Consider the following 20,497-nt stretch of genomic DNA (forward strand, 5'->3'; position numbering starts at 1 on the left):
GTTTTGAACGGAAGATATTTCCTTTTTCACCATAGCCCTCTAAGGGCTTCCAAATGTCACTTTGCCAATTCCCACAGAAAAGCCTTAGCGAAAGGCTTCTTGAAGGGAAAGATGTAACTCTGTGAGATGAATTAACAGAACACAGAGCAGTTTCTCAGAAAGCTTCTTTCCAGTTTTGAACGGAAGATATTTCCTTTTTCACCATAGCCCTCTATGGGTTTCCAAATATCACTTTGCCAATTCCACAAGAACAGCCTTAGCGAAAGGCTTCTTGAAGGGAAAGATGGAACTCTGTGAGGTGAATGAACAGAACACAGAGCAGTTTCTCAGAAAGATTCTTTCCAGTTTGAACATAAGATATTTCCTTTTTCACCATAGCCCTCTATGGGTTTCCAAATATCCCTTTGCCAATTCCACAAGAACAGCCTTAGCGAAAGGCTTCTCGAAGGGAATGATGTAAATCTGTGAGATGGATTAACAGAACACAGAGAAGTTTCTCAGAAAGCTTCTTTCCAGTTTTGAAAGGAATATATCTCCTTTTTCACCATAGCCCTCTATGGGCTTCCAAATATTCCTTTGCCAATCCCACAAGAACAGCCTTAGCGAAAGGCTTCTTGAAGGGAAAGATGGAACTCTGTGAGATGAATTACCAGAACACAGAGCAGTTTCTCAGAAAGCTACTTTCCAGTTTTGAACGGAAGATATTTCCTTTTTCACCATAATCCTCTAAGGGCTTCCAAATATCCCTTGGCCAATTCCAAAAGAACAGCCTTAGCGAAAGGCTTCTTGAAGAGAAAGATGTAACTCTGTGAGATGAATTAACAGAACACAGAGCAGTTTCTCAGAAAGCTTCTTTCCAGTTTTGAACGGAAGATATTTCCTTTTTCACCATAGCCCTCTATGGGCTCCCAAATATCCCTTTGCCAATTCCACAAGAACAGCCTTAGCGAAAGGTTTCTTGAAGCGAAAGATGTGTCTCTGTGAGATGAATTAACAGAACACAGAGCAGTTTCTCAGAAAGCTTCTTTCCAGTTTTGAACGGAAGATATTTCCTTTTTCACCATAGCCATCTATGGGCTTCCAAATATCCCTTTGCCAATTCCACAAGAACAGCCTTAGCGAAATGCTTCTTGAAGGGAAAGATGTAACTCTGTGAGATGAATTAATAGAACCCAGAGCAGTTTCTCAGAAAGCTTCTTTCCAGTTTTGAACGGAAGATGTTTCCTTTTTCACCATAGCCCTCTATGGGCTTCCAAATATCCCTTTGCCAATTCCACAAGAAAAGCCTTAGCGAAAGGCTTCTTGAAGGGAAAGATGTAACTCTGTGAGATGAATTGACAGAACAAAGAGCAGTTTCTCAGAAAGCTTCTTTACAGTTTTGAACGGAAGATATTTCCTTTTTCACCATAGAACTCTATGGGTTTCCAAATATCCCTTTGCCAATTCCACAAGAACAGCCTTAGCGAAAGTCTTCTTGAAGGGAAAGATGTAACTCTGTGAGATGAATTAACAGAACACAGAGCAGTTTCTCAGAAAGCTTCTTTCCAGTTTTGAACGCAAGATATTTCCTTTTTCACCATAGCCCTCTATCGGCTTCCAATTGTCACTTTGCCAATTACAACAGAAAAGCCTAAGCGAAAGGCTTCTTGAAGGGAAAGATGTAACTCTGTGAGATGAATTAACAGAACACAGAGCAGTTTCTCAGAAAGCTTCTTTCCAGTTTTGAACGAAGGATATTTCCTTTTTCACCATAGCCCTGAATGGGATTCCAAATATCCCTTTGCCAATTCCACAAGAACAGCCTTAGGGAAAGCCTTCTTGAAGGGAAAGATGTAACTCTGTGAGATGAATTAACAGAACACAGAGCAGTTTCTCAGAAAGCTTCTTTCCAGTTTTGAACGGAAGATATTTACTTTTTCACCATAGCCCTCTATGGGCTCCCAAATATCCCTTTGCCAATTCCACAAGAACAGCCTTAGCGAAAGGCTTCTTGAAGCGAAAGATGTGTCTCTGTGAGATGAATTAACAGAACACAGAGCAGTTTCTCAGAAAGCTTCTTTCCAGTTTTGAACGGAAGATGTTTCCTTTTTCACCAAAGCCCTCTATGGGCTTCCAAATATCCCTTTGCCAATTCCACAAGAACAGCCTTAGGGAAAGGCTTCTTGAAGGGAAAGATGTAACTCTGTGACATAAATTAACAGAACACAGAGCAGTTTCTCAGAAAGCTTCTTTCCAGTTTTGAACGGAAGATATTTCCTTTTTTACCATAGCCCTCTCTGGGCTCCCAAATATCCCTTTGCCAATTCCACAAGAACAGCCTTAGCGAAAGGCTTCTTGAAGGGAAAGATGTGTCTCTGTGAGATGAATTAACAGAACACAGAGCAGTTTCTCAGAAAGCTTCTTTCCAATTTTGAACGGAAGATATTTCCTTTTTCACCATAGCCATCTGTGGGCTTCCAAATATCCCTTTGCCAATTCCACAAGAACAGCCTTAGCGAAAGTCTTCTTGAATTGAAACATGTAACTCTGTGAGATTAATTAATAGAACTAAGAGCAGTTTCTCCGAAAGCTTCTTTCCATTTTTGAACGGAAGATGTTTCCTTTTTCACCATAGCCCTCTATGGGCTCCCAAACATCCCTTTGCCAATTCCACAAGAACACCCTTAGCGAAAGGCTTCTTGAAGGCAAAGATGAAACTCTGTGAGATGAATTAACAGAACACAGAGCAGTTTCTCAGAAAGCTTCTCTCAAGTTTTGAACGGAAGATATTTCCTTTTTCAGCATAGCCCTCTGTGGGCTTCCAAATATCCCTTTGCCAATTCCACAAGAACAGCCTTAGCGAAAGGCTTCTTGAAGAGAAAGATGTAACTCTGCGAGATGGATAAACAGAACGCAGAGCAGTTTCTCAGAAAGCTTCTTTCCAGTTTTGAACGGAGGATATTTCCTTTTTCACCATAGCCCTCTATGGGCTTCCAAATATCCCTCTTCCAATTCCACAAGAGCAGCCTTAGCGAAAGGCTTCTTGAAGGGAAAGATGTAACTCTGTGAGGTGAATTAACAGAACACAGAGCAGTTTCTCAGAAAGCTTTTTTCAAGTTTTGAACGGAAGATATTTCCTTTTTCACCATAGCCCTCTAAGGGATTCCAAATGTCACTTTGCCAATTCCAACAGAAAAGCCTTAGCGAAAGGCTTCTTGAAGAGAAAGATGTAACTCTGTGAGACGAATTTACCGAACACAGAGCAGTTTCTCAGAAAGCTTCTCTCCAGTTTTGAACGGAAGATATTTACTTTTTCACCATAGCCCTCTATGGGCTTCCAAATATCCCTTTGCCAATTCCAACAGAAAAGCCTTAGCGAAAGGCTTCTTGAAGGGAAAGATGTAACTCTGTGAGATGAATTAACAGAACACAGAGCAGTTTCTCAGAAAGCTTCTTTCCAATTTTGAACGGAAGATATTTCCTTTTTCAGCATAGCCCTCTATGGGCTTCCAACTATCCCTTTGCCAATTCCAAAAGAACAGCCTTAGCGAAAGGCTTCTTGAAGGGAAAGATGTAACTCTGTGAGAAGAATTAACAGAACACAGAGCGGTTTCTCACAAAGCTTTTTTCCAGTTTTGAACATAAGATATTTCCTTTTTCACCATAGCCCTCTTTGGGCTTCCAAATATCCTTTTGCCAATTCCACAAGAACAGCCTTCGCGAAAGGCTTCTTGAATGGAAAGATGAAACTCTGTGAGATGAATTAACAGAACACAGAGCAGTTTCTCAGAAAGATTCTTTCCACTTTTGAACGGAACATATTTCCTTTTTCACCATAGCCCTCTATGGGCTTCCAAATATCCCTTTGTCAATTCTACAAGAACAGCCTTAGCGGAAGGCTTCTTGAAGAGAAAGATGTAACTCTGTGAGATGAATTAACAGAACACAGAGCAGTTTCTCAGAAAGCTTCTTTCCAGTTTTGAACGGAAGATAATTCCTTTTTCTGCATAGCCCTCTTTGGGCTTCCAAATATCCCTTTGCCAATTCCACAAGAACAGCCTTAGCGAAAGGCTTCTTGATGGGAAAGATGGAACTCTGTGAGATGAATTAACAGAACACAGAGCAGTTTCTCAGAAAGCTTCTTTCCAGTTTTGAACGGAAGGTATTTCCTTTTTCACCAGAGCCCTCTATGGGCTTCCAAATATCCCTCTGCCAATTCCACAAGAACAGCCTTAGCGAAAGGCTTCTTGAAGGGAAAGATGTAACTCTGTGAGATGAATTAACAGAACACAGAGCAGTTTCTCAGAAAGCTTCTTTCCATTTTGGAACGGAGGATATATCCTTTTTCACCATAGACATCTATGGTGTTATAAATGTCACTTTGCCAATTCCACAAGAACAGCCTTAGCGAAAGGCTTCTTGAAGAGAAAGATGTAATTCTGTGAGATGAATTAACAGAACACAGAGCAGTTTCTCAGAAAGCTTCTTTCCAGTTTTGAACGGAAGATATTTCCTTTTTCACCATAGCCCTCTATGGGTTTCCAAATATCCTTTTGCCTATTCCACAAGAACAGCCTTAGCGAAAGGGTTCGTGAAGGGATAGATGTAACTCTGTGAGGTGAATTAACAGAACACAGAGCAGTTTCTCAGAAAGCTTCTTTCCAGTTTTGAACGGAGGATATTTCCTTTTTCACCATAGCCCTCTTTGGGCTTCCAAATGTCACTTTGCCAATTCCCACAGAAAAGCCTTAGCGAAAGGCTTCTTGAAGGGAAAGTTGTAACTCTGTGAGATGAATTAACAGAACACAGAGCAGTTTCTCAGAAAGCTTCTTTCCAGTTTTGAACGGAAGATATTTCCTTTTTCACCATAGCCCTCTATGGGTTTCCAAATATCACTTTGCCAATTCCACAAGAACAGCCTTAGCGAAAGGCTTCTTGAAGGGAAAGATGGAACTCTGTGAGGTGAATGAACAGAACACAGAGCAGTTTCTCAGAAAGATTCTTTCCAGTTTTGAACATAAGATATTTCCTTTTTCACCATAGCCCTCTAGGGGTTTCCAAATATCACTTGGCCAATCCCACAAGAACAGCCTTAGCGACAGTCTTCTTGAAGGGAAAGATGGAACTCTGTGAGATGAATTAACCGAACACAGAGCAGTTTCTCAGAAAGCTACTTTCCAATTTTTAACGGAAGATATTTCCTTTTTCACCATAACCCTCTATGGGCTTCCAAATATCCCTTTGCCAATTCCACAAGAACAGCCTTAGCGAATGGCTTCTTCAAGGGAAAGATGTAACTCTGTGAGATGAATTAACAGAACACAGAGCAGTTTCTCAGAACGTTTCTTTCCAGTTTTGAACGGAAGATATTTCCTTTTTCACCATAGCCCTCTAAGGGCTTCCAAATGTCACTTTGCCAATTCCCACAGAAAAGCCTTAGCGAAAGGCTTCTTGAAGGGAAAGATGTAACTCTGTGAGATGAATTAACAGAACACAGAGCAGTTTCTCAGAAAGCTTCTTTCCAGTTTTGAACGGAAGATATTTCCTTTTTCACCATAGCCCTCTATGGGTTTCCAAATATCACTTTGCCAATTCCACAAGAACAGCCTTAGCGAAAGGCTTCTTGAAGGGAAAGATGGAACTCTGTGAGGTGAATGAACAGAACACAGAGCAGTTTCTCAGAAAGATTCTTTCCAGTTTGAACATAAGATATTTCCTTTTTCACCATAGCCCTCTATGGGTTTCCAAATATCCCTTTGCCAATTCCACAAGAACAGCCTTAGCGAAAGGCTTCTCGAAGGGAATGATGTAAATCTGTGAGATGGATTAACAGAACACAGAGAAGTTTCTCAGAAAGCTTCTTTCCAGTTTTGAAAGGAATATATCTCCTTTTTCACCATAGCCCTCTATGGGCTTCCAAATATTCCTTTGCCAATCCCACAAGAACAGCCTTAGCGAAAGGCTTCTTGAAGGGAAAGATGGAACTCTGTGAGATGAATTACCAGAACACAGAGCAGTTTCTCAGAAAGCTACTTTCCAGTTTTGAACGGAAGATATTTCCTTTTTCACCATAATCCTCTAAGGGCTTCCAAATATCCCTTGGCCAATTCCAAAAGAACAGCCTTAGCGAAAGGCTTCTTGAAGAGAAAGATGTAACTCTGTGAGATGAATTAACAGAACACAGAGCAGTTTCTCAGAAAGCTTCTTTCCAGTTTTGAACGGAAGATATTTCCTTTTTCACCATAGCCATCTATGTAGTTCCAAATGTCACTTTGCAAATTCCAACAGAAAAGCCTTAGCGAAAGGCTTCTTGAAGAGAAAGATGTAACTCTGTGAGATGAATGAACAGAACACAGAGCAGTTTCTCAGAAAGCTTCTTTCCAGTTTTGAACGGAAGATATTTCCTTTTTCACCATAGCCTTCTTTGGGTTTCCAAATATCCCTTTGCCAATTCCACAAGAACAGCCTTAGCGAAAGGCTTCTTGAAGGGAAAGATGGAACTATGTGAGGTGAATTAACAGAACACAGAGCAGTTTCTCAGAAAGATTCTTTCCAGTTTTGAACATAAGATATTTCCTTTTTCACCATAGCCCTCTATGGGCTTAAAAATGTCACTTTGCCAATTCCACAAGAACAGCCTTAGCGAAAGGCTTCTTGAAGGGAAAGATGTAACTCCGTGAGATGAATTAACAGAACACGGAGCAGTTTCTCAGAAAGTTCTTTCCAGTTTTGAACGGAAGATATTTCCTTTTTCACCATAGCCCTCTATGGGTTTCCAAATATCCCTTTGCCAATTCCACAAGAACAACCTTAGCGAAAGGCTTCTTGAAGGGAAAGATGTAACTCTGTGAGGAGAATTAACAAAACACAGAGCAGTTTCTCAGAAAGCTTCTTTCCAGTTTTGAACGGAAGATATTTCCTTTTTCACCATAACCCTCTATGGGCTTCCAAATGTCACTTTGCCAATTCCAACAGAAAAGGCTTAGCGAAAGGCTTCTTGAAGGAAAACATATAACTCTGTGAGATGAATTAACAGAACACAGAGCAGTTTCTCAGAAAGCTTCTTTCCAGTTTTGAACGGAAGATATTTCCTTTTTCACCATAGCCCTCTATGGGCTCCCAAATATCCCTTTGCCAATTCCACAAGAACAGCCTTAGCGAAAGGTTTCTTGAAGCGAAAGATGTGTCTCTGTGAGATGAATTAACAGAACACAGAGCAGTTTCTCAGAAAGCTTCTTTCCAGTTTTGAACGGAAGATATTTCCTTTTTCACCATAGCCATCTATGGGCTTCCAAATATCCCTTTGCCAATTCCACAAGAACAGCCTTAGCGAAATGCTTCTTGAAGGGAAAGATGTAACTCTGTGAGATGAATTAATAGAACCCAGAGCAGTTTCTCAGAAAGCTTCTTTCCAGTTTTGAACGGAAGATGTTTCCTTTTTCACCATAGCCCTCTATGGGCTTCCAAATATCCCTTTGCCAATTCCACAAGAAAAGCCTTAGCGAAAGGCTTCTTGAAGGGAAAGATGTAACTCTGTGAGATGAATTGACAGAACAAAGAGCAGTTTCTCAGAAAGCTTCTTTACAGTTTTGAACGGAAGATATTTCCTTTTTCACCATAGAACTCTATGGGTTTCCAAATATCCCTTTGCCAATTCCACAAGAACAGCCTTAGCGAAAGTCTTCTTGAAGGGAAAGATGTAACTCTGTGAGATGAATTAACAGAACACAGAGCAGTTTCTCAGAAAGCTTCTTTCCAGTTTTGAACGCAAGATATTTCCTTTTTCACCATAGCCCTCTATCGGCTTCCAATTGTCACTTTGCCAATTACAACAGAAAAGCCTAAGCGAAAGGCTTCTTGAAGGGAAAGATGTAACTCTGTGAGATGAATTAACAGAACACAGAGCAGTTTCTCAGAAAGCTTCTTTCCAGTTTTGAACGAAGGATATTTCCTTTTTCACCATAGCCCTGAATGGGATTCCAAATATCCCTTTGCCAATTCCACAAGAACAGCCTTAGGGAAAGCCTTCTTGAAGGGAAAGATGTAACTCTGTGAGATGAATTAACAGAACACAGAGCAGTTTCTCAGAAAGCTTCTTTCCAGTTTTGAACGGAAGATATTTACTTTTTCACCATAGCCCTCTATGGGCTCCCAAATATCCCTTTGCCAATTCCACAAGAACAGCCTTAGCGAAAGGCTTCTTGAAGCGAAAGATGTGTCTCTGTGAGATGAATTAACAGAACACAGAGCAGTTTCTCAGAAAGCTTCTTTCCAGTTTTGAACGGAAGATGTTTCCTTTTTCACCAAAGCCCTCTATGGGCTTCCAAATATCCCTTTGCCAATTCCACAAGAACAGCCTTAGGGAAAGGCTTCTTGAAGGGAAAGATGTAACTCTGTGACATAAATTAACAGAACACAGAGCAGTTTCTCAGAAAGCTTCTTTCCAGTTTTGAACGGAAGATATTTCCTTTTTCACCATAGCCCTCTATGGGCTTCCAAATATCCCTCTGCCAATTCCACAAGAACAGCCTTAGCCAAAGGCTTCTTGAAGGGAAAGATGTAACTCTGTGAGATGAATTAACGGAACACAGAGCTGTTTCTCAGAAAGTTTCTTTCCAGTTTTGAACGGAAGATATTTCCTTTTTCACCATAGCCCTCTATGGGCTTCCAAATGTCACTTTGCCAATTCCCACAGAAAAGCCTTAGCGACAGGCTTCTTGAAGGGAAAGATGTAACTCTGTGAGATGAATTAACAGAACACAGAGCAGTTTCTCAGAAAACTTCTTTCCAGTTTTGAACAGAAGATATTTCCTTTTTCACCATAGCCCTCTATGGGTTTCCAAATATCACTTTGCCAATTCCACAAGAACAGCCTTAGCGAAAGGCTTCTTGAAGGGAAAGATGGAACTCTGTGAGGTGAATGAGCAGAACACAGAGCAGTTTCTCAGAAAGATTCTTTCCAGTTTTGAACATAAGATATTTCCTTTTTCACCATAGCCCTCTATGGGTTTCCAAATATCCCTTTGCCAATTCCACAAGAACAGCCTTAGCGAAAGTCTTCTCCAAGGGAAAGGTGTAACTCTGTGAGATGGATTAACAGAACACAGAGCAGTTTCTCAGAAAGATTCTTTACAGTTTTGAACGGAATATATCTCCTTTTTCACCATAGCCCTCTATGGGTTTCCAAATATCCCTTTGCCAATCCCACAAGAACAGCCTTAGCGAAAGGCTTCTTGAAGGGAAAGATGTAACTCAGTGAGATGAATGAACAGAACAGAGAGCAGTTTCTCAGAAAGCTTCTTTCCAGTTTTGAACGGAAGATAGCTCCTTTTTCACCATAGCCCTCTAAGGGTTTCCAAATATCACTTTGCCAATTCCACAAGAACAGCCTTAGCGAAAGGCTTCTTGAAGGGAAAGATGGAACTCTGTGAGATGAATGAACAGAACACAGAGCAGTTTCTCAGAAAGATTCTTTCCAGTTTTGATCGGAAGATATTTCCTTTTTCACCATAGCCCTCTATTGGTTTCCAAATATCCCTTCGCCAATTCTACAATAACAGCCATAGCGAAAGGCTTCTTGAAGGGAAAGATGGAAATCTGTGAGATGAATTAATAGAATACAGAGCAGTTTCTCAGAAAGCTTCTATCCAGTTTTGAACGGAAGATATTTCCTTTTTCACCGTAGGCCTCTATGGGCTCCCAAATATCCCTTTGCCAATTCCACAAGAACAGCCTTAGCGAAAGGCTTCTTGAAGCGAAAGATGTGTCTCTGTGAGATGAATTAACAGAACACAGAGCAGTTTCTCAGAAAGCTTCTTTCCAGTTTTGAACGGAAGATATTTCCTTTTTAACCATAGCCTTCTATGGGCTTTCAAATATCCCTTTGCCAATTCCACAAGAACAGCCTGAGCGAAAGGCTTCTTGAAGGCAAAGATGAAACTCTGTGAGATGAATTAACAGACCACAGAGCAGTTTCTCAGAAAGCTTCTTTCCAGTTTTGAACGGAAGATATTTCCTTTTTCACCATAGCCCTCTATGGGCTCCCAAATATCCCTTTGCCAATTCCACAAGAACAGCCTTAGCGAAAGGCTTCTTGAAGCGAAAGATGTGTCTCTGTGAGATGAAGTAACAGAACACAGAGCAGTTTCTCAGAAAGCTTCTTTCCAGTTTTGAACGGAAGATATTTCCTTTTTCACCATAGCCATCTATGGGCTTCCAAATATCCCTTTGCCAATTCCACAAGAACAGCCTTAGCGAAAGGCTTCTTGAAGGGAAAGATGTAACTCTGTGAGATGAATTAACAGAACCCAGAACAGTTTCTCAGAAAGCTTCTTTCCAGTTTTGAACGGAAGATATTTCCTTTTTCACCATAGCCATCTATGGGCTTCCAAATATCCCTTTGCCAATTCCACAAGAACAGCCTTAGCGAAATGCTTCTTGAAGGGAAAGATGTAACTCTGTGAGATGAATTAATAGAACCCAGAGCAGTTTCTCAGAAAGCTTCTTTCCAGTTTTGAACGGAAGATGTTTCCTTTTTCACCATAGCCCTCTATGGGCTTCCAAATATCCCTTTGCCAATTCCACAAGAAAAGCCTTAGCGAAAGGCTTCTTGAAGGGAAAGATGTAACTCTGTGAGATGAATTGACAGAACAAAGAGCAGTTTCTCAGAAAGCTTCTTTACAGTTTTGAACGGAAGATATTTCCTTTTTCACCATAGAACTCTATGGGTTTCCAAATATCCCTTTGCCAATTCCACAAGAACAGCCTTAGCGAAAGTCTTCTTGAAGGGAAAGATGTAACTCTGTGAGATGAATTAACAGAACACAGAGCAGTTTCTCAGAAAGCTTCTTTCCAGTTTTGAACGGAAGATATTTCCTTTTTCACCATAGCCCTCTATCGGCTTCCAATTGTCACTTTGCCAATTACAACAGAAAAGCCTAAGCGAAAGGCTTCTTGAAGGGAAAGATGTAACTCTGTGAGATGAATTAACAGAACACAGAGCAGTTTCTCAGAAAGCTTCTTTCCAGTTTTGAACGAAGGATATTTCCTTTTTCACCATAGCCCTGAATGGGATTCCAAATATCCCTTTGCCAATTCCACAAGAACAGCCTTAGGGAAAGCCTTCTTGAAGGGAAAGATGTAACTCTGTGAGATGAATTAACAGAACACAGAGCAGTTTCTCAGAAAGCTTCTTTCCAGTTTTGAACGGAAGATATTTACTTTTTCACCATAGCCCTCTATGGGCTCCCAAATATCCCTTTGCCAATTCCACAAGAACAGCCTTAGCGAAAGGCTTCTTGAAGCGAAAGATGTGTCTCTGTGAGATGAATTAACAGAACACAGAGCAGTTTCTCAGAAAGCTTCTTTCCAGTTTTGAACGGAAGATATTTCCTTTTTCACCATAGCCCTCTATGGGCTTCCAAATATCCCTCTGCCAATTCCACAAGAACAGCCTTAGCCAAAGGCTTCTTGAAGGGAAAGATGTAACTCTGTGAGATGAATTAACAGAACACAGAGCTGTTTCTCAGAAAGTTTCTTTCCAGTTTTGAACGGAAGATATTTCCTTTTTCACCATAGCCCTCTATGGGCTTCCAAATGTCACTTTGCCAATTCCCACAGAAAAGCCTTAGCGACAGGCTTCTTGAAGGGAAAGATGTAACTCTGTGAGATGAATTAACAGAACACAGAGCAGTTTCTCAGAAAACTTCTTTCCAGTTTTGAACAGAAGATATTTCCTTTTTCACCATAGCCCTCTATGGGTTTCCAAATATCACTTTGCCAATTCCACAAGAACAGCCTTAGCGAAAGGCTTCTTGAAGGGAAAGATGGAACTCTGTGAGGTGAATGAGCAGAACACAGAGCAGTTTCTCAGAAAGATTCTTTCCAGTTTTGAACATAAGATATTTCCTTTTTCACCATAGCCCTCTATGGGTTTCCAAATATCCCTTTGCCAATTCCACAAGAACAGCCTTAGCGAAAGGCTTCTCCAAGGGAAAGGTGTAACTCTGTGAGATGGATTAACAGAACACAGAGCAGTTTCTCAGAAAGATTCTTTACAGTTTTGAACGGAAGATATTTCCTTTTTCACCATAGCCCTCTATGGGTTTCCAAATATCCCTTTGCCAATCCCACAAGAACAGCCTTAGCGAAAGGCTTCTTGAAGGGAAAGATGTAACTCAGTGAGATGAATGAACAGAACAGAGAGCAGTTTCTCAGAAAGCTTCTTTCCAGTTTTGAACGGAAGATAGCTCCTTTTTCACCATAGCCCTCTAAGGGTTTCCAAATATCACTTTGCCAATTCCACAAGAACAGCCTTAACGAAAGGCTTCTTGAAGGGAAAGATGGAACTCTGTGAGATGAATGAACAGAACACAGAGCAGTTTCTCAGAAAGATTCTTTCCAGTTTTGATCGGAAGATATTTCCTTTTTCACCATAGCCCTCTATTGGTTTCCAAATATCCCTTCGCCAATTCTACAATAACAGCCATAGCGAAAGGCTTCTTGAAGGGAAAGATGGAAATCTGTGAGATGAATTAATAGAATACAGAGCAGTTTCTCAGAAAGCTTCTATCCAGTTTTGAACGGAAGATATTTCCTTTTTCACCGTAGGCCTCTATGGGCTCCCAAATATCCCTTTGCCAATTCCACAAGAACAGCCTTAGCGAAAGGCTTCTTGAAGCGAAAGATGTGTCTCTGTGAGATGAATTAACAGAACACAGAGCAGTTTCTCAGAAAGCTTCTTTCCAGTTTTGAACGGAAGATATTTCCTTTTTAACCATAGCCTTCTATGGGCTTTCAAATATCCCTTTGCCAATTCCACAAGAACAGCCTGAGCGAAAGGCTTCTTGAAGGCAAAGATGAAACTCTGTGAGATGAATTAACAGACCACAGAGCAGTTTCTCAGAAAGCTTCTTTCCAGTTTTGAACGGAAGATATTTCCTTTTTCACCATAGCCCTCTATGGGCTCCCAAATATCCCTTTGCCAATTCCACAAGAACAGCCTTAGCGAAAGGCTTCTTGAAGCGAAAGATGTGTCTCTGTGAGATGAAGTAACAGAACACAGAGCAGTTTCTCAGAAAGCTTCTTTCCAGTTTTGAACGGAAGATATTTCCTTTTTCACCATAGCCATCTATGGGCTTCCAAATATCCCTTTGCCAATTCCACAAGAACAGCCTTAGCGAAAGGCTTCTTGAAGGGAAAGATGTAACTCTGTGAGATGAATTAACAGAACCCAGAACAGTTTCTCAGAAAGCTTCTTTCCAGTTTTGAAGGGAAGATGTTTCCTTTTTCACCATAGCCCTCTATGGGCTTCCAAATATCCCTTTTCCAATCCCACAAGAAAAGCCTTAGTGAAAGGCTTCTTGAAGGGAAAGATGTAACTTTGGGAGATGAATTAACAGAACACAGAGCAGTTTCTCAGAAAGCTTCTTTACAGTTTTGAACGGAAGATATTTCCTTTTACACCATAGCCCTCTATGGGCTTCCATATATCCCTTTGCCAATTCCACAAGAACAGCCTGAGCGAAAGGCTTCTTGAAGGGAAAGATGTAACTCTGTGATATGAATGAACAGAACACAGAGCAGTTTCTCAGAAAGCTTCTTTCCAGTTTTGAACGGAAGATATTTCCTTTTTCACCATAGAACTCTATGGGTTTCCAAATATCCCTTTGCCAATTCCACAAGAACAGCCTTAGCGAAAGGCTTCTTGAAGGGAAAGATGTAACTCTGTGAGATGAATTAACAGAACACAGAGCAGTTTCTCAGAAAGCTTCTTTCCAGTTTTGAACGCAAGATATTTCCTTTTTTCACCATAGCCCTCTATCGGCTTCCAAATGTCACTTTGCCAATTCCAACAGAAAAGCCTAAGCGAAAGGCTTCTTGAAGGGAAAGATGTAACTCTGTGAAATGAATTAACAGAACACAGAGCAGTTTCTCAGAAAGCTTCTTTCCAGTTTTGAACGGAAGATATTTCCTTTTTCACCATAGCCCTCTATGGGATTCCAAATGTCACTTTGCCAATTAAAACAGAAAAGCCTTAGCGAAAGGCTTCTTGAAGGGAAAGATGTAACTCTGTGAGATGAATGAACAGAACAGAGAGCAGTTTCTCAGAAAGCTTCTTTCCAGTTTTGAACGGAAGATATTTCCTTTTTCAGCATAGCCCTCTATGGGCTTCCAAATACCCCTTTGCCAATTCCACAAGAACAGCCTTAGCGAAAGGCTTCTTGAAGGTAAAGATGTAACTCTGTGAGATGAACTAACAGAACACAGAGCAGTTTCTCAGAAAGCTTCTTTCCAGTTTTGAACGGAAGATATTTCCTTTTTCACCATAGCCCTCTATGGGCTTCCAAATATCCCTTTGTCAATTCCACAAGAACATCCTTAGCGAAAGGCTTCTTGAAGGGAAACATGTAACTCTGTGATACGAATTAACAGAACACAGAGCAGTTTCTCAGAAAGCTTCTTTCCAGTTTTGAACGGAAGATATTTCCTTTTTCACCATAGCCCTCTATGGGCTTCCAAATATCCCTTTTCCAATTCCACAAGAACAGCCTTAGCGAAAGGTTTCTTGAAGGGAAAGATGTAACTCTGTGAGATGAATAAACAGAACACAGGGCAGTTTCTCAGAAGGCTTCTTTCCAGTTTTGAACGGAAGATATTTCCTTTTCCACCATACCCCTCTATGGGCTCCCAAATATCCCTTTGCCAATTCCACAAGAACAGCCTTAGCGAAAGGATTCTTATAGCGAAAGATGTGTCTCTGTGAGATGAATTAACAGAACACAGAGCAGTTTCTCAGAAAGCTTCTTTCCAGTTTTGAACGCAAGATATTTCCTTTTTCACCATAGCCCTCTATCGGCTTCCAAATGTCACTTTGCCAATTCCAACAGAAAAGCCTAAGCGAAAGGCTTCTTGAAGGGAAAGATGTAAATCGTTGTGATGATTTAACAGAACACAGAGCAGTTTCTCAGAAAGTTTCTTTCCAGTTTTGAACGAAGGATATTTCCTTTTTCACCATAGCCCTCAATGGGCTTCCAAATATCCCTTTGCCAATTCCACAAGTACAGCCTTAGGGAAAGGCTTCTTGAAGGGAAAGATGTAACTCTGTGAGATAAATTAACAGAACACAGAGCAGTTTCTCAGAAAGCTTCTTTCCAGTTTTGAACGGAAGATATTTCCTTTTTCACCATAGCCCTCTATGGGCTTCCAAATATCCCTCTGCCAATTCCAGAAGAACAGCCTTAGCCAAAGGCTTCTTGAAGGGAAAGATGTAACTCTGTGAGATGAATTAACAGAACACAGAGCAGTTTCTCAGAAAGCTTCTTTCCAGTTTGAACGGAAGACATTTCCTTTTTAACCATAGCCCTCTATGGGATTCCAAATGTCACTTTGCCAATTAAAACAGAAAAGCCTTAGCGAAAGGCTTCTTGAAGGGAAAGATGTAACTCAGTGAGATGAATGAACAGAACAGAGAGCAGTTTCTCAGAAAGCTTCTTTCCAGTTTTGAACGGAAGATAGTTCCTTTTTCACCATAGCCCTCTAAGGGTTTCCAAATATCACTTTGCCAATTCCACAAGAACAGCCTTAGCGAAAGGCTTCTTGAAGGGAAAGATGGAACTCTGTGAGATGAATGAACAGAACACAGAGCAGTTTCTCAGAAAGATTCTTTCCAGTTTTGATCGGAAGATATTTCCTTTTTCACCATAGCCCTCTATGAGTTTCCAAATATCCCTTTGCCAATTCTACAAAAACAGCCTTAGCGAAAGGCTTCTTGAAGGGAAAGATGTAACTCTGTGAGATGAATTAACAGAACACAGAGCAGTTTCTCAGAAAGCTTCTTTCCATTTTTGAACGGAAGATATTTCCTTTTTCACCATAGCCCTCTATGGGCTTCCAACATCACTTTGCAATTTCCAACAGAAAAGCCTAAGCGAAAGGCTTCTTGAAGGGAAAGATGTAACTCTGTGAGATGAATTACCAGATCACAGAGCAGTTTCTCAGAAAGCTACTTTCCAGTTTTGAACGGAATATATTTCCTTTTTCACCATAACCCTCTATGGGCTTCCAAATATTCCTTTGCCAATTCCACAAGAACAGCCTTAGCGAAAGGCTTCTTGAAGGGAAAGATGTAACTCTGTGAGATGAATTAACAGAACACAGAGCAGTTTCTCAGAAAGCTTCTTTCCAGTTTGAACGGAAGACATTTCCTTTTTAACCATAGCCCTCTATGGGATTCCAAATGTCACTTTGCCAATTAAAACAGAAAAGCCTTAGCGAAAGGCTTCTTGAAGGGAAAGATGTAACTCAGTGAGATGAATGAACAGAACAGAGAGCAGTTTCTCAGAAAGCTTCTTTCCAGTTTTGAACGGAAGATAGTTCCTTTTTCACCATAGCCCTCTAAGGGTTTCCAAATATCACTTTGCCAATTCCACAAGAACAGCCTTAGCGAAAGGCTTCTTGAAGGGAAAGATGGAACTCTGTGAGATGAATGAACAGAACACAGAGCAGTTTCTCAGAAAGATTCTTTCCAGTTTTTATCGGAAGATATTTCCTTTTTCACCATAGCCCTCTATTGGTTTCCAAATATCCCTTCGCCAATTCTACAAGAACAGCCATAGCGAAAGGCTTCTTGAAGGGAAAGATGGAACTCTGTGAGGTGAATTAATAGAATACAGAGCAGTTTCTCAGAAAGCTTCTATCCAGTTTTGAACGGAAGATATTTCCTTTTTCACCATAGGCCTCTATGGGCTCCCAAATATCCCTTTGCCAATTCCACAAGAACAGCCTTAGCGAAAGGCTTCTTGAAGCGAAAGATGTGTCTCTGTGAGATGAATTAACAGAACACAGAGCAGTTTCTCAGAAAGCTTCTTTCCAGTTTTGAACGGAAGATATTTCCTTTTTAACCATAGCCTTCTATGGGCTTTCAAATATCCCTTTGCCAATTCCACAAGAACAGCCTGAGCGAAAGGCTTCTTGAAGGCAAAGATGAAACTCTGTGAGATGAATTAACAGAACACAGAGCAGTTTCTCAGAAAGCTTCTTTCCAGTTTTGAACGGAAGATATTTCCTTTTTCACCATACCCCTCTATGGGCTCCCAAATATCCCTTTGCCAATTCCACAAGAACAGCCTTAGCGAAAGGCTTCTTGAAGCGAAAGATGTGTCTCTGTGAGATGAATTAACAGAACACAGAGCAGTTTCTCAGATAGCTTCTTTCCAGTTTTGAACGGAAGATATTTCCTTTTTCAGCATAGCCATCTATGGGCTTCCAAATATCCCTTTGCCAATTCCACAAGAACAGCCTTAGCGAAAGGCTTCTTGAAGGGAAAGATGTATCTCTGTGAGATGAATTAACAGAACCCAGAACAGTTTCTCAGAAAGCTTCTTTCCAGTTTTGAAGGGAAGATGTTTCCTTTTTCACCATAGCCCTCTATGGGCTTCCAAATATCCCTTTGCCAATCCCACAAGAAAAGCCTTAGTGAAAGGCTTCTTGAAGGGAAAGATGTAACTTTGGGAGATGAATTAACAGAACACAGAGCAGTTTCTCAGAAAGCTTCTTTACAGTTTTGAACGGAAGATATTTCCTTTTTCACCATAGCCCTCTATGGGCTTCCATATATCCCTTTGCCAATTCCACAAGAACAGCCTGAGCGAAAGGCTTCTTGAAGGGAAAGATGTAACTCTGTGAGATGAATGAACAGAACACAGAGCAGTTTCTCAGAAAGCTTCTTTCCAGTTTTGAACGGAAGATATTTCCTTTTTCACCATAGAACTCTATGGGTTTCCAAATATCCCTTTGCCAATTCCACAAGAACAGCCTTAGCGAAAGGCTTCTTGAAGGGAAAGATGTAACTCTGTGAGATGAATTAACAGAACACAGAGCAGTTTCTCAGAAAGCTTCTTTCCAGTTTTGAACGCAAGATATTTCCTTTTTTCACCATAGCCCTCTATCGGATTCCAAATGTCACTTTGCCAATTCCAACAGAAAAGCCTAAGCGAAAGGCTTCTTGAAGGGAAAGATGTAACTCTGTGAGATGAATTAACAGAACACAGAGCAGTTTCTCAGAAAGCTTCTTTCCAGTTTTGAACGGAAGATATTTCCTTTTTCACCATAGCCCTCTATGGGATTCCAAATGTCACTTTGCCAATTAAAACAGAAAAGCCTTAGCGAAAGGCTTCTTGAAGGGAAAGATGTAACTCTGTGAGATGAATGAACAGAACAGAGAGCAGTTTCTCAGAAAGCTTCTTTCCAGTTTTTAACGGAATATAGTTCCTTTTTCACCATAGCCCTCTAAGGGTTTCCAAATATCACGTTGCCAATTCCACAAGAACAGCCTTAGCGAAAGGCTTCTTGAAGGGAAAGATGGAACTCTGTGAGATGAATGAACAGAACACAGAGCAGTTTCTCAGAAAGATTCTTTCCAGTTTTGATCGGAAGATATTTCCTTTTTCAACTTAGCCCTCTATGGGTTTCCAAATATCCCTTTGCCAATTCTACAAGAACAGCCAGAGCGAAAGGCTTCTTGAAGGGAAAGATGTAACTCTGTGAGATGAATTAACAGAACACAGAGCAGTTTCTCAGAAAGCTTCTTTCCAGTTTTGAAAGGAAGATATCTCCTTTTTCACCATAGCCCTCTATGGGCTTCCAAACATCACTTTGCCAATTCCAACAGAAAAGCCTAAGCGAAAGGCTTCTTGAAGGGAAAGATGTAACACTGTGAGATGAATTGACAGAACACAGAGCAGTTTCTCAGAAAGCTTCTTTCCAGTTTTGAACGGAAGATATTTCCTTTTTCACCATAGCCCTCTATGGGTTTCCAAATATCCCTTTGCCAATTCCACAAGAACAGCCTTAGCGAAAGGCTTCTTGAAGGGAAAGATGGAACTCTGTGAGATGAATAAACAGAACACAGGGCAGTTTCTCAGAAAGCTTCTTTCCAGTTTTGAACGGAAGATATTTCCTTTTTCAGCATAGCCCTCTAGGGGCTTCCAAATATCCCTTTGCCAATTCCACAAGAACAGCCTTAGCGAAAGGCTTCTTGAAGGGAAAGATGTAACTCTGTGAGATGAATTAACAGAACACAGAGCAGTTTCTCAGAAAGCTTCTTTCCAGTTTTGAACGAAGGATATTCCTTTTTTACCATAGCCCTCTATGGGCTTCCCAATATCCCTTTGCCAATTCCACAAGAACAGCCTTAGCGAAAGGCTTCTTGAAGGGAAAGATGTAACTCTGTGAGATGGATTAACAGAACACAGAGCAGTTTCTCAGAAAGCTTCTTTCCAGTTTTGAACGGAAGATATTTCCTTTTTCACCATAGCCCTCTATGGGCTTCAAAATATCACTTTCCCAATTCCACAAAAACAGTCTTAGCAAAAGGCTTCTTGAAAGTAAAGATGTAACTCTGTGACATGAATCAACAGAACACAGAGCAGTTTCTCAGAAAGCTTCTTTCCAGTTTTGAACGGAAGATATTTCCTTTTTCAGCATAGCCCTCTATGGGCTTCCAAATACCCCTTTGCCAATTCCACAAGAACAGCCTTAGCGAAAGGCTTCTTGAAGGTAAAGATGTAACTCTGTGAGATGAACTAACAGAACACAGAGCAGTTTCTCAGAAAGCTTCTTTCCAGTTTTGTACGGAAGATATTTCCTTTTTCACCATAGCCCTCTATGGGCTTCCAGTTATCCCTTTGTCAATTCCACAAGAACATCCTTAGCGAAAGGCTTCTTGAAGGGAAACATGTAACTCTGTGATACGAATTAACAGAACACAGAGCAGTTTCTCAGAAAGCTTCTTTCCAGTTTTGAACGGAAGATATTTCCTTTTTCACCATAGCCCTCTATGGGCTTCCAAATATCCCTTTGCCAATTCCACAAGAACAGCCTTAGCGAAAGGTTTGTTGAAGGGAAAGATGTAACTCTGTGAGATGAATTAACAGAACACAGAGCAGTTTCTCAGAAAGCTTCTATCCAGTTTTGAACGGAAGATATTTCCTTTTTCACCATAGCCCTCTATGGGCTCCCAAATATCCCTTTGCCAATTCCACAAGAACAGCCTTAGCGAAAGGATTCTTATAGCGAAAGATGTGTGTCTGTGAGATGAATTAACAGAACACAGAGCAGTTTCTCAGAAAGCTTCTTTCCAGTTTTGAACGCAAGATATTTCCTTTTTCACCATAGCCCTCTATCGGCTTCCAAATGTCACTTTGCCAATTCCAACAGAAAAGCCTAAGCGAAAGGCTTCTTGAAGGGAAAGATGTAAATCGTTGAGATGATTTAACAGAACACAGAGCAGTTTCTCAGAAAGTTTCTTTCCAGTTTTGAACGAAGGATATTTCCTTTTTCACCATAGCCCTCAATGGGCTTCCAAATATCCCTTTGCCAATTCCACAAGAACAGCCTTAGGGAAAGGCTTCTTGAAGGGAAAGATGTAACTCTGTGAGATAAATTAACAGAACACAGAGCAGTTTCTCAGAAAGCTTCTTTCCAGTTTTGAACGGAAGATATTTCCTTTTTCACCATA

The sequence above is a fragment of the Chlorocebus sabaeus genome, chromosome 27 (genome assembly GCF_047675955.1).
Source record: "Chlorocebus sabaeus isolate Y175 chromosome 27, mChlSab1.0.hap1, whole genome shotgun sequence".
Lineage (NCBI taxonomy): Eukaryota > Metazoa > Chordata > Mammalia > Primates > Cercopithecidae > Chlorocebus > Chlorocebus sabaeus.